The sequence below is a fragment of the Mustela erminea genome, chromosome 19 (genome assembly GCF_009829155.1).
Source record: "Mustela erminea isolate mMusErm1 chromosome 19, mMusErm1.Pri, whole genome shotgun sequence".
NCBI lineage: Eukaryota > Metazoa > Chordata > Mammalia > Carnivora > Mustelidae > Mustela > Mustela erminea.
In genome coordinates, this window is record NC_045632.1 from 20,208,999 (window position 1) to 20,218,267 (window position 9,269).

At 60.7% G+C, this 9,269-nt stretch overlaps 1 long non-coding RNA gene across 1 annotated transcript; it reads right to left on the reverse strand.

Annotated features, from left to right (window-relative positions):
• Window positions 1–287: 287 nt before the first annotated feature.
• Window positions 288–5,181, reverse strand: LOC116580201. Its single transcript, XR_004281547.1, has 3 exons — window positions 4,497–5,181; window positions 1,678–4,412; window positions 288–545 (listed from the first exon to the last, which is right to left on the reverse strand). It is a non-coding gene; the product is annotated as an uncharacterized LOC116580201 (long non-coding RNA).
• Window positions 5,182–9,269: the final 4,088 nt, after the last annotated feature.

Consider the following 9,269-nt stretch of genomic DNA (forward strand, 5'->3'; position numbering starts at 1 on the left):
TTAGCTGGTGACTTGGTTAGCTGGCAGGTTAGTCAGCCCCCTCGTGGGTTTGCATCCTCCATCTGTTGAACGCACAGCACGTCCGAAGTGGGGGCCGCAAGGAGGACTGACCAGGCCCGGCTCAGACGGGGTGGAGGAAGCATCCGCAGCAGGCTGGCTGCCAGGCGTGGCGCAACCAGGGCGATAACGTTGATTTTTACATTTTTTTTAACGGTGAGAACAAGTCAGAAGAAGAATCGTATTCCATGACCCGTGAACATGACGTGAAATTTATAAATAAAGTTTTATTGGAAGGCTGCCACGCCTGGTTGTTTATAGACCGTCTGGATGCTTGTGCCCCGAGATGGCAGGTGATGGTCACAACAGTGCCTGAGCCACAGAGAGTGGGGCGAAGAGCCCTCGGAGAATGGGGGTGAGGATTCCGGGGGTTGCGGGCTGTCTCTGGGTGAGGCAGCTGTCCTCTTCTAGCTCACTCGTCCTTCACAGGTAAGTAGGAACTGAGCCCTTTCTCCTGCCAGGCAGGGGGCTATCCAGATCCCCAGGACCTGCTCTCAAGGACCACACACAGGGCGGGATGGGGGGGCGGTCATGGGGACTACTTTGGGGTGGAAAGACAGGAAACCTGGCCTGGAGTGTATAGACGCCTCCCCGGGAGGGGTGAAGCCAGCGACATCTTAACATTTCAGTAGAAACGTGCTAGGAAGAAAGGAGCAGGGAAAAGCATTGTGGGTGAAGGGAACAGCTTTCGCAGAGATGAGAGTGACAGGCCTAGACCCGGTGAGCGTAGAGGGGAGCCAGATAATGAGGGGTTTTGGACGATCAGAGGTCACCCCTCATCACCAGTCCCTACCTCACCCCAGCCTGGGTTTGGCTCCAGGCTGGCAATGGTGCCTGCTAAGGGAAGGATGCCAGGATCTGGCAGGTGAGGTAGGGCACTGAGGACATCCTTAGGACCTTACTCCTGGAGCCCTGCCCACTGCCAGGGTGTGTGGGGTGGTGGGGGGGCGCCCTGCCCACTGCCAGGGTGTGTGGGGGGGTGGGGGGGGACCACGGCAATGAGAGCAGACAGCTGGTGGGTGAGGTCTGGGGGCTCAGCCCAGGAGCGTGGGGGCTGCTGGGGCAGGGGCCGCCTGGTCCTGCCCACCCCCTCCCCGCCCAGGGGAGTCCAGGAACCAGGCAGGCTACCACAGGAGGGGAGCTGACAACAAAGGCCTATTCTTCAGAGTTTAAAAAAGTCTTAAGACCCGTCCAACTTTCTTTTGTTAGATGCTCCAGGATGATTCCCCTTTGGAGGCTGCTAGAGATACCCTCACCGATAAGGGGCTGATTTGTGAAGACTTAATTATGGCCCGGAGCCCTCACTGTAAACAATCGGTGAGTGTTTATTCGACTGCCTCCCTTCCCTGCTAATGGGGAGCACACACCAGGTGCCGAGTAGTGGGACTTGGTGACCCTGGATTCTGGGCTTCCCTGAGCTGTCTCCCCTGTGGGAGGAAGGGAGCCGGGCCCAGAGTATGGCTGCCCAGCTTGGCATCCAGGCACCACAGATCCCTGACAACTTGCTGCCCACCTGTAAGGGACAAGGATGGTCATCGGACGTTAAAGGAGACGTCAGGCCCACAGAAAGTGCTCAGGAAATGCCAGATAGCAGTGCTGGGGAGGTGGCACTCTCCTGACCTTGACCCTGGCCACAGCCCCTGGGAAGAAGCATCTGGATCCTCGGGTCCATCCTGGTCCTACTGGGTGAGCAGTGAGGTGGCGTGAATTGAGGTTCTCAGCAGCCCTGCCCACGTGTGCCCCCATGCCCTATCCCCACACCACCCAGGGGTGTCTAGGAGGTGTCCAGGCCTGCATGCAGCGGCCCTTTTTACTGGCCTTACATCCCTCGGGGATCATGGTGGTTCCAAGGCGGCACGTTGGAGGACTGCCCTGTGTACCCTCCCTGGCACACGCCAGCATATCCTGCCTCCCACACCCTGGGCCCTGTGCAAGGCTGGGCCCCACACCCACCTGAGGCACCCCTAAGGAGTCAGCAGGGTCAGGGTAGCCCCCTCCCTTGAGGGCGGGCTCAGGGGCTCTTGAGACACAGCTTACCTTCATTTAAAGGGCAAACTCTGCGCAGGGTGCTGGTTAAGAGGAGAGAGGTGGTGCCCTCTAGACACGCAGGAAAGCACGCTCACCCAGGGAGACCTGCACACTTACACACACATGCACGTTCCACAGGATCCCACACGCTCACTGGGGCATGCACGCACCCAGGCACTCCCTGGGCCAGGCCGGCCCTGCAGCTCTGCTCCCGGTGGGGCCATGCTGCGTCCACACCCTGGGCCAATGCCTTGCAGCCCACGAGCAACTCTGTCAAGTTCTAGTACGCCTGAGAGGAAGCAGGAAGACAGGGAGAGCGAGAGATCCTCCTGGCCTTCCGTCTGAGGCAGGAAGGGGGCACGGGGGCTGCTCAAGGTCAGTCCAGCAGGACCCAGCCCACCTTGGCCCTGAGAGCACTCACGCCGGAAGCTGCATCCAACGAACCAGCAAAGTTTGTTCAGGGAGAACTGTGGGAGGGGCCAGCTCACACCTCCGTGGGCCCACCACATCCGGGGATACAGAGCCCCTCTCTCCCTCCCTCTCCAGCTGGCTGTTGGGCTGGGGTGACCAGCCCCCCCCGCCCTGCCGCCACTGGGCCTCCAACTGAGACCAGCAAGCCATTTTGAACCATGATGAGAAGAGGAAGTTCCTGTGGCCCCAAAACAGAAACAGGAAGCTGGGAGGGGGTATATGGATAGGGAACGGGAAGGGGGACACGAGCACCCAGCAGATGTACCCAGAAAACCCTAGCCTGCCTGGGCCCGGCCTGCCCAGCCGTGTCTGGGCATCCCTGCCTGACCCCCGCACGGCCATCCTCGTCCATGCGTAGTTTCATCCCCCTGAAGGGCAGACTCATGAAGGCTTTCTCAGATGCTGGCTAATTGTCCACCGCCCCGTGTTCGACTGTCCACGCGCATCTGGTTCTGCTGAGGGGGCTCCGTGCCACCGCTGGAAACTTCCCGAACACCCACGTGTGTGTCTCTGGCCCCACACCTCTCCCTGGCCCCTGAGTGTTGCCTGGAGGACTCCCTCCCTGCAGAGCCGGCCCGACTCTCCTCCACCCACCACGTCCGTGTGATCACCGGACCACTCCCCTGACTGAGCACGCGACTGTCTGTCTCCCTGGCCGTGAGTCGGGTGACTCCGAGCCCCGGCTCTGTTTTCCCAGCGGCTCCGTCCCCAGTTCCACCCTTGCTAGGTCACTGCACACAGGACGGTCCCAGCGCCCTCAGCAGAGGAAGGAAGCTGGGCTCTGTCCCCTTGCCTCACCCTGCCCCCTGGAGCGGGAATGTCCCCCCTCTGCTATGTGGGGTGGGAAACGGAGGGTCTGAGGGACACGCAGGACCCCCGCCCACCAAACCCCTGACCAGAGAGATGGCGGGTGAGGATCTCACCAGCCGGGCCAGAGCGGGTGGGGGTATGGAAGGCAAGAAAGCGGGGCTCACCCCGGGAGGACATAGCATGCTGTTCCTCCCAGGTCTGGAGGCTCCTGCAGGATGACTCTGGGGTGAGTGGGCGGGGGCCGGAGCCAAGGGGCCAAAGAGACAGATGTCACCAATTTCAGTTCTGCCCCAGCTGGCCTGAGGGTGCTTGGGACTTCCCAGGGTGGAAGGACGAGCTGGGGGGCCAGGCCACGCGGAGGCAGGGCTGGGCTTGGAGGACCCCTTCCCCAGCCCAGCTGGGTGTTATCTGCGGGAGAGGCATCGGAAGTTCTAGGGATCCGTGGTGGGCGGGTGTGTCCCCCTTGGGTCCCTCCTCTCTCCCTGAACCCCCACAATAAGTCCCTCTAGGTACCACTGCTAGTCAGTTCCAGCCCAAGAGTATGGCAGTAGAAGTAGTTTTGGGCCTTTTTGTCCCCACAAAGGAAGGCTTTAAGGGGACAGCTGCCCCAGGAGCATCCCTGAAACATTTCCAGAATGGGAGTGAGAGGGGCCAAGTGGACACCTCATCGGATGCCACAGCCTGAGGCAGAAACCCCAAGAACCCCCCCCAAAGTCTCATCTTCGAGCTCCTTGAGTTCATCCCCCAGAGAAGGAAAGCAGGGAGCAGGTGGGGTGGGCGGGTAAAGGCCCTCACCTCTGCCTCAGCCCTCCCCTCTGGACCCGGCAAAGAAGAGCGGTCAGCACCGGAGCCAGCGGGGAACCGGGCCCCCGCGCGGGGAGCGCATCTGACTGGACCATGTTCTTGGGAGATCAGTTGTGAAACTTGCTTCAAACCCCCAAACCACAAAAACGGCCGATTTTCCCAGCCCTGTTCTCACGTTTCTCAGATCAGCCGAGGAGTCTTCAGCGTCTCCATCCAAGAGACGCCCGGCCAGCCGCTAGTCCCTGTGGGGGGTGAGAAAATGGTGTGAGGAGACGTGAGCCCCGTGGAAACCCCTTCCGCGTTCACGGGAAGCCCACGGTGCTCACCAATGTGTCTGGAAACGTGGGGTCCGGGAAAAGAGTGAGGCCTGGGCCTGATCATGAAAGCTGGAACTCAAGACTGAGGGACCCTAGAAGACACTAGGACTGTCTTGGAAGGAATATTTGAGAGCACCTTCCGCGGGGGAAGACGGTACAGGGCTGGTGGACGGTCAGAAGCCAGGGAACTGGGCAGATGCTCTTCCGTTTCCAGAAGGGTCACAGAGCCGTCCCCCGTGCCTGGTGGACAGTGGGCACACTGGGGCCCAGCGGGCACACTGGGCCCCAGTTCTCTTTGTTCAGGGGCCGGTGAGAGCAGATAAGCAGCCTCTCACCAAGCAAGCATGAATCAGGGGACCCCCAGAGATGAACAGAAACCCAAGGAGGGACTCACCACTTTTCTGGGGGGTAATGACAGTAAAAACCATCTTAGAAAATGAAAAGCTGTTGGTAGGTGCTGGGGATGAAAAGCTGTCTTGAAGCTTCCGAGCCCCATTCCCGCTGCCAGAAGTGCAGGCCACCTCGTCTGGCTTTTCTGACCAGACCAGCTGGAGCCAGGGGAGGCCCCTCCACGGTCCACCTGCGGGCCCTGCCCCACCGCCCTCCTGCCTCCCGTCCTCACCAGCCACTCTGCCTGAGGGCCTGTCCTCTCCCAGGCCCGGCTCTTCGCCCTCGTCGGCTGCCTGTGTCCAGCTGGAACCTCGTGGGGCTGGGACAGAAACCCTGACTCACGTTCACGTCAGCGCTGAGGCTGCTGGGAAAACGGCCAGCGTCGGCACCGTGCGCACTCGCCTGAACCGTCCCCGAGCTGTTGCGTTTCTTTCAGATACTATCCAAGAGATGCTTGATGCCGCTGCAGTTGGCGGACCTGGGACCTGGGACTAGTTCTCCGAGGCCAAGGCCACGGCAGCCGAATCCAGGAGGCCGGCACTGACAGAGATCCTACCTGAGGGGCAGGGCTGGGGGCCCACCAGCTGGTGAGGTGCGTGGAGCGCCTGGAAGACAGCAGGCGTGCGTGCGTGCATGTGTGTGTGTGCATGTACGTGTGTGTGTGTGTCCTCCTGTCTGTGCGTCCACCTGAGCGTCTATGTGGGAGTTTCTGCGCATGGTCTGCGGATGGGTTTGTGTGTCTCCGTGTACACACCTGCTGTCCATATCTCTCGGTGTGTTTGTACGTCTGTCCACACCCCTGTCCAGCGTGGCCAGGTCCAGCCCAGATACTGGACAGGCGGGGGAGGCCGTGATCTCGGCCTCATTATCCATGGTCTGGAGGGAGATGGCCAGTAAGGAGTCCCTCCCAGAAAAGGGTAGTCTCTGCGGGGACAGGAAACCCCATGCTGTGAGGGCAGAGTGTGAGGGGCCAGGGCCCGGAGACAAGGGACCTGATGGAGACTCTTTTTTTTCTTTTTTAAGATTTTTATTTATTTATTTGACAGAGAGAGATCACAAGTAGGCAGAGAGGCAGGCAGAGAGAGAGGAGGAAGCAGGCTCCCTGCTGAGCAGAGAGCCCAATGTGGGGCTCGATCCCAGGACCCTGGGATCATGACCCAGGCCGAAGGCAGAGGCTTTAACCCTCTGAGCCACCCAGGCGCCCCTGACGGGGACTCCTGATGCTCTGAGGGGGTGACATGAAAGCTGGGTGAGCAGAGGTGTGTGCCCAGCCAGGTGGCAGGCGGAAGAAAGTTTTCCAGGCAGAAGGAAGAGCACGTGTTGAAGCTGGAGCAGTAAGGGGTAGTAAGGAGACTTCGGCTGTGGGACCATGACAGTTAAGGGGCAGAAGGGCGGTGGCAGGGGTGGGACAGAGTGGGAGCCGGAACTAGACACGCAGGCCTGGAGGCCGCAGTGACAACGGTGGGCTGATCCTGAGGCCCTCCGGACGGCTTGGATAGGAAAGTAGACAGTCCCGTGGCTGTTTGACGGGGCCCCTCGGTCTGCTCAGAGAGCAGGGCCGCAGGGTGCCCAGGACGAGGCCTGAGCAGAGCAGCCACCCAGGGAGGAGTGACAGCAGCCAGGGCCCAGGGATGAGCTTGCAAAGGCAAGACAAGGATGAGGTGTGAGGCTCGATGATGGGTGAGATATGGGAGCATCCCAGAGGCTCCCCTGTGTGTGCACGCCTGTAAGCATATGTGCACAAGGGTGAGTGTGCACACACCTGCAGAGGGCTGAGGGCCAGGCCCTCTCCAGCCTCATGCCCGTGTCCCCACAGCCTTGCAGCGGACATGACAGTGACGGTAAGAAGGGCCCGGTGTTGCAACTGCATTTCCTCTCGAACCCAGGGCCGCCCGAGATTAGCTGAGAGCCCCGTGTGCACCGGGCGATAACACCCCCACTCCCCCGTTTCCTAATCTCTGATTCATTTCCAACTGATAACAGGATGAGGGCCCGTGGGCAGCTAAGAAATGCCCCAGCGGGGTCCCACCAAGCATGGAGCCAAGCGTGGAGCCCAGCTGCCCGGGGGGCCCCGGGGGGGCTCTGGACAACAGAGACAGGAAGATCAGGGACAGGGTGAGCATGGGGGGAGACAAGGCAGGGGGACAGGGAGACAGACACAGAAGAGCCAGGGTCAGGGTAGGGTGATGAGGAAGAGAGATAAGGAGGGAGAGAAACACGGACAGCAACAGCCAGACAGACAGATGTATAAATATAGACAGAAAGGAGATGGGGGTCCCGGGGTTGGAGGAACTTAGTGAAGAGAAAGAAAAACAGAGAGACAGAGAAAGAGAGAAGAGGTGACCCAAGGTCAAGAGAGATGAGAAGAGTTAAAGGAGGGGCAGAGATAGAACGTGGGGGTGGGGGGGTGGGGAGCCCGGCTGACCTGGCCCTCCCTGAGCACAGCCCAGGTCTGAGCACAGGGGGGAGGGCAGGGTGCTGGTCCTGCTGACTTGACCCTGCCAAGCACAAGCCCCCAGTGGGAGCTGGGAGGCAGGAGCAGCAGCTCCATCCCCTACACCCCACCCCACACCCACCCTCACCTTCCAGGGAGCCCGGTCCCCTGAGACCCTCAGGAAGAGAAGAGAAGCATCCTGGGGACTTGATAGAGCCAGGCTCCCATCCACAGGGTTCAACCAGAGCAAAAGGGACAGGGTAGCTTCCACACCCAGGGTTTCTTTGTATCCCGATGGGGTCTGGTGGGGCCAGGGTGAGTCTGCAAAGTCAAGGTGGAGTGGACCAAACTCAGCCCAGAGGAACACAGCAGGGACTAGCAAGCAGGGGGCCAGCAGCCCTCCTGACTGAGCCTGGCGGGAAGCCAGTGGCCCCTCTGTTACCCTCCTGGACCCAGGCACTCCTCTGGGCTCAGCACCTGGGCTCATGCTCTGCGGTGCTCAGAGGAAGGAAGGTGGGCAGCGGGGACTGTGGCGTCCCGGCCACCTCCCTCGCAATTCAGGCTCTGCTCTAGTCCTCTCCCTAACAGGGGACTGAAGGTACTGAAGGTACTTGTGCCCCACTCTCAGGGGCACAAGGGGCACAGAGCAGGCTACGGGGCTCAGGCCTTCCTTCTGGGAAGGTTGGGGTCCCCCAGAGCAGCCAGATCAGGGGCAGAAGCCTCCCCAGAGCAGAAGGGGCCATGGGCCTCCCCTCGGCGTCTAGGGGCAGGCAGAAAGAGGTGTGTGAACAGGACAGACAGCGTCTAGAGATCATGAGAGGCAGGGAGCAAATTACTAAGTTCTGGTGGGCAGAAAGGAGCTCCAGGAGCCTCCCCAACAGGGGCACCCGTGGTCCCATGGGGTTTCAGGGAGTCCCTCAATCCCCAGGGCCCCCAGCCCAGGCTGGTGAAGGACAGCAGGAGAAGTGCCCCGCCCGGGTCCTCCTGGCCTGCGGACCAGGGAGGGCTCGCCTCGCCTCCTCCCTGGGGTAAGCCAGCCACCCCTCTGATTTGCCGTGCCCGCCCTGATGCCCTGACTGCCAGCGACCACAGGAAGTGCTGCCCCAGCGCAGCACTTCCCTTTTCTGAAATCTGTCCCCAGCAGCCTGGTGACCAGGGAAGGCAGACTTCCCGCTGCCCCCACCCCTGGGCTCTTCCCACCAGTCACAAGTGGTTTGTTCCTGAGTTTCCCTGGGCAGAGGTGACCTTTTTGCCTCAACCACAGATCAGTTATTTATCAGAACAGGAAAGATGGCACCAGAGATATATCGTCCCCCAACCCAGGAGGGCCCGGCCTCTCCAACGACCGCATGCCTGCTCCCCACATCACACGGGGCCTGCTCCCCACATCACACGAGGAAGTGTGCCCAGCGCGTGCAGGCCGCCCCGGGGAGGGAGCCGAGCAGGAGGGCTCCTGGGCAGGTGGGGCAGAGTGTGTGACTGACCCTAGCCCCAGGCCCAAGGAGGCTCTGAGTGTGAGCTGGGAGCAGTGTGGGCCTGTGGTGTCCTTCCAGGTCCCATAAAACTCACCCCTCCGCAGACATGCTCTCGGCCCGTGGCAAGTCCTAGGGCTCTTCTGTCCTCCCCCAGCGGGGAACACCTTGGGTCCCGGGTGTCAGGCTGCTCTTCTGCCCATAGCAAACATAAGGCCCATCCCCTGAGGATTCAGGACCCACTTGTGAGAAAGGGCAGAAGAAGGTTTCGAGTTTCAGTAGCAGTCCTACTCTTGTCCTAGGCTGGGTCATGCTTCGGTATGGTTAGGGCTGTTCTCAGCTTTAGAGAATCTTAAGCAGCGACCGTGGGCTCTGTTCACGAAGTGGCAGGAACATTCCCCTTCCGCCACCACCATCACCAGTTACAATGACCAAAACTGTCTTCAGACATTGCCAAATATTCCCTGGGAAGACAACATTGTCCCA